A 5,698-nucleotide genomic window follows, 5' to 3' on the forward strand; every position below is an offset into this window, starting at 1 on the left:
TTTTTTTTTTTTAACCAGTGATTGAACTCAGGCCCTTGTGCTTGCTAAGCAAGCGCTTATTCTACTGAGCTATTTCCCCGGCCCCCTAAAATATCTTCTTGAAAAATCCCCAAAGATGTGCCACTTAGTGGCAATGTTAAATAATTTATATTGTTTTCTGTAAAATGCCTTTGAAACAACTCACAATCATGTTGCACATTTCTTTTTAATAGACATAGTCATTGAGAGTAGCCAACAAGCAAAAGTCACCATAAAATAGTATCGTAAAAGTAGGAAATTGGAACATTACAAGATGGTATAATGTCTCATTACCAGAAAACAATGTAAAATGCTCTGCATGTACCAGATGGCCTAGATCATGGGGCTCCTGCTCTGTGTGGATCCAGGACATCTCCTCTTTGTGCCTTGAGCACTGGACAGTGACAAGTACGTTCTTAGTGCAAAATCTGATGTTACCTGATATTCTACTTTCACATTGAAGTATCTGATTTCATATAATCCTCAGTTTGATAGTTGATAATGAAACGTGATCCATACTAGAGACTGGGAATTCTCTGTTATATTTCATTAGGTTTGTCGATACAATTTATTCATAAATGAAAATAAATAAGCATGCTAGCATAATTTATTATGGCAATTTGTGGAACTGCTAATAACATATATTCAGAGCTCATAGAAGAACTATGTCAGTAAATTACTCGACAATAATTTTATTTTGATGCAGTAAGTGAACTGATCCTTCGTGAAAAATGATCACCTTATGCATCAATGAAATGAAAATGGACAATTAAAGGTTCTGATGAAAAAGGTTCAATATTATTTATATGAAATGGAGTCAAGACATGACAAAAGAAGATGAACAATCAAAAATTGAATATTTTGTATTCATTATACATTGTAATTATTTGAAAAATAACTCATTACTACAAAACAATAAGAATTATCTGAAAATTATAACCAGGTACTCAAATATTTCATGGTATAACAACTGAGTAGTGTTTACCATTTGTTTGTTTTTGGTGTTGGGATTCAAACTCAGAGCCTTTCACCTGCTAGCCAAATGCTCTACCAATGAGCTACCTTCTTGGACCTAAGTGGGTCTTGAATATAGAGCCTAATATCAAGGGTTTATAAGGTACTCTAGCTTTTAACAAATCATAACACTTAATCTATAGAAACAATCAGATCATTATGAGTGCTAAGCTCATGCTGTTGCAAAGAACACACCGACTAATAATAAAGTTGAGTATCACTCCCTTTGTTTATGGCCGGGTATGGCAGTTTTCCCTACCATTGTTTTTGTGCCACTAATGAAAATGGCAGCACAGTGAAAATGACCAAAGACATTGTAGCATAAGACATTTTCACCCATCTACTTTATGAAAGTGTCTTAGGGCCCAAGGGATCATTTATCACCTGTTGAGAGCTCCTGAATGAGGCCCATATGTCAGCTAAGTGTATTATTAAGGAGATGCCAAGATCTGTACAAGGAATCAGTAGACTAGAGAACCATGAATGGTGGAATCATATGGAAAACACACCTAGGAAAGTAAAAGTCAGACTGTAGGCACAGTTTTGTTGTATTAAGGCATTCTGTACTGAAAAACCAAGCAAAATAGTTGGGTGTGGGGTTTCATGTCTGTACTCCTAGCCCTATGATAGCTTAGGCAGGAGAATTATAATTTAGCAAGTTAGTTTTATTTGTTTTTGTTTTTGTTTTTGTGTTTTAGAAAAGGATGAGGGAGTAGCTCAGTGTAAAGGCTTTGGGGTTAATTTTCATATCACAAAACAAGCAAGTAAGTAAAACAAGGATATTTTAGATTAGACACAAAAAACGCCAACCCCCACACCACCCCCACAGTATCACAGGCAGGGATTTTAGACAGTCGGCTCAGCAGGGCACTAGAGCTGACTTGCCCTTATGAGGTGGGTCATGGTTGGACCAGAATCACTGAGTACCTGACCAGGAAAGAATATTCTTGTCCCGAGCACCTTCACCTTTCCTCTCCTTCCTGGCTGCCATGAGCTGAGTGGCTTTGCTCTGCCAGGTCTTCCTGCCCTGCCCATTCTGTTCTATGGCCAGCTGGCTATGGACTGAATCCCCTCCTGGACCAAAATACACCTCTTCTCCAGTGAAGTTGTGCGTATTGGGTATTTGGTGTCAATAATGAAGAAAGTGACTAAGACAAAGACTTACACTTATTTGTATTTGTCTTCAGGAAGCACGGAGTCATAACTCTATCCACAATAAGGACAGCATCCAAATGACTGTAAATTGCAAATCTAAATAATCCGCTCATTGCTTGTGAATGGGAATTTCACAGGTGGTTAAATGTGTTACTTTTACGTGTCCAGCTTTACCATAATACGTGTGTATGCCTTTGCATGTTAAGTGTTCTTTGTCACACCTAGCTGAAATGACTGGGTGAATATTGTCTGGTATGTCACTCATCCCCTATGGTCAAACTTCGCATGTGCTTTAGGAACATAAACCCCAATACAGTGAATGTGTACTACATAAGGACAATTTTTTTAAAGTTGTATCTAGATTGTGTTTTTCTCTTATGTTTCTCAAATAAAAATAAAATGACTTCTCATGTACAATCAGGAAAGGTAAGTTTATTAATGAAATCATATCCATTATATTCATTATACTGGAATCATTTTTAAAATATAAAAAAGATCTTATTTATGTAGTTCTTTCTATTTTACAATAAAGTTTTGGTATTCAGTGTTCTCCTGTATGCTGAAAACTTCTGTGTAGCATGAGTTCTTATCCCTATATAATGGAGCTGTCTGTACCTCACTCAGGTTACAAAAGCGAGAATTCAGTAAAGGGCATTTGACCTAGAGTTTCTGACATTATTTGTAGCTTCAAAATGATCATAGCTGCCTCAATTTCATATTGAAATTGATGGCTTTACACGCTGTGATTGCATACATCAAAACACTAAACTCTTCACCAATTTTTACTTGTTAACCTGGCCTGGTCAAGTGCTATATTGTGAAGTACAGTAAAAATGCTTTTTGCTCAGCCTCTGCTTGCCAGCAGAGGTTGCTCTTAGGTTAACGATTATCTTGAGATTATTTTACAGCAAGAATATTGATAGAAGGTACACTGCAGTGCAATTCTGTGCAACTTAGATCGCAGTTGAATAATAACTATGTAAGTGATTCTCAAACTTGCTTTGATCACCACACCATCAGAAATTACAGTCTTTACAGGGGTAGCTCCATAGCAGAAAAGAAAATGACACTACTGAAATGAAAACATTGATGGATTGTCAGGAGCAAACTGCTAATTTAGAAAATTAGAAAAACAATATGAAGTTTCTCAAAAGGATTTCTAAAATCATTCATTTATTCATATCGTGGTATTTCTTTGATTGGATCAAAAAGAACAAATCAGTGAACATCTGTTTCAACAAATGTAGAGCACAGGTAATTTCATACATGTAAGAAGAATTCTTTATATAATATATATTTTTTTTAATTTTAAAACAAGCAGAACACCTAAATGTAAGTAATGATACAGAGTAAACTATTTTAGATAGGTTCATAAATGTGCCAAGTTCATTTTGCAAATAGTATTTGTAGAATTTAAATGTCCTTTTATCAATTCAGGTAAATTAATAGAACTATATATATCATTGAATTGGTATTAAAAACCAATTTTAGGTTCTAAGCTTAAAAACATCAGGCAATATGATGAAATAGAAATTTTATCTTCCTTGCTGGAAATAAGAACCTTTGGGAAAAATTTTATAATAATATAATTTAATATAAATTTTTGCAAACATTTTTTGAAATTAAAAAGGATCTGAAGGCTCACACCTGCATTTTGGCTCAATCCTACAGACTTGAAAAAAGAAAATCGAAATTAAAATAAAATAAAAACAAAAAAAAATTTCAAGTTTTTAACCATTCTGTTGGTAACATTTGGTTAATATAACGTTCTGGACAGAAGGAAAGAAAGTTTTACCCTGTGAAGAGTTAGATTGTAAATTGTTATTTCACTCCAATAAAGTTTTATTCACAAGAGCAACTGTTAAGCCACATTGGTCTCCTAGGTGGTAATTTTTCATGCTCTAATCTATATCATAAGATTAAAGATTAAGTGATAGTGCAGTGGTCTAAGTGCCTGCCTGGCAAGTGCAAGGTCCCAAGTTCGATCCCCGGTACCACATGTAGTGACAGCCCTGGAACCCCTGGCACACTGTGCAGGCCCAGAAGCCAGGTGTGGTGGTGCACGCCTGTAGTTACAGTGCTGGGCAAGCCAAAATAGGAGGATCACTGGCTCTGAGCTACACAGTGAGACCCTGTAAAAAATAAATTTAAAGGCAATAAAAATTTAAATTAAAAAGATTAAAGATGAAAGAAGTTTTAATCAATATGCTTTTATTTCAACATCACTTGTCAGTGTGCCACTGCTTGTGCCAGAAACATCACACTTACTGTTCCATTTATGGGTGTGAAAATTAGGCTAACATCTTTCCATTGTCCGTATCTTTCCATACAATACTTCAAACTCTGATTTCAGGTTTTTTTAAATTTGACTGTTACTTTTAGAAATAAAACTTGTAAATAAATTTAGTTTAATTTAAAATGCTATTCTAGGGAATATTTCATGTACATATTACTTAAAGGTATTACAAGCTATAATTTCTAGGAGTGGATGTGGTGGTGCATACCTGCAGTCTTGGCACTTAGAGGCTGAGCAAGGAGAGCTGCTGAACGTTAAAGTTAGCCTCAGTTTCCTAGTGAGACCCTGACTCAAAATAAACTAAAAAAGCCCTAAAAATACAATTTACATTGTCAGTTTCCTTTCTTTTAAAGTCAATGTTATTTTTTAAAATAGATTTATCGGGGGCTATGTTTAAATTTTTGTTATTAAAAGTAACTATTTAAAAGTAATAAAACATGGGGGGTGCTGGTGGGGCTCAGTGACAATACATGCTTAACATGTGTGAGGCCACAGGTTCAATTTCTTTTTTTTTTTTAGATTTATTTATTCATTTATTTTTATTAATTTTATTGAAAAACAAATAGCAACAAGACAGTTTTGAAATCAATTAATAGGACAGTTTCAATGATTAATACGTTGCCTATTTTTGCCTTCATAGTGATTATTCATAGTGGAAGATGCAGACATGATATCCTGCTCAAACACTATTAGTAAGAATGTGCTTCATGGCTTAGACTGCTGAGCCATCTCCATAGTCCCCTAGGTTCAATTTCCAAATCTTTCTTCTCATTGAATTAAGAGAAATTAGCTGTATATCCATCCTAAGTATTTTATATATACAGATACAAAATGGTCCTTCATTTGTATCCACATTTTTTGTTTAGTTTTGTCAGAGATGGGTATTCCATTGCCATTTAAATATTGTAGGTGCATGATCTTAGATTTTTTTTTAAGTCTTTTCTTTATTTAGTACAGGATCTTGCTATGCAGCTAGAACTCATAGTGATCCTCCAGTATCAGCCTTCCCAGTGCTGGGATTACAGGCATGCACCATCACACCCAATTTCCTGCGCCTGTCCCCCATGGCGCAGGACTGGCAAGAAATGTGCTTCATGACTTGGACTGCTGAGCCATCTCCATAGGCCCCTAGGTTCAATTTCCAATACTGCATAAACAATAGTAATGATGCAATGAATTTGTTTAGAAATGCTGTAGATATGGATGTTATTTAAT

This window comes from Octodon degus, unplaced genomic scaffold (genome assembly GCF_000260255.1).
Source record: "Octodon degus isolate 3935 unplaced genomic scaffold, OctDeg1.0 scaffold00247, whole genome shotgun sequence".
NCBI lineage: Eukaryota > Metazoa > Chordata > Mammalia > Rodentia > Octodontidae > Octodon > Octodon degus.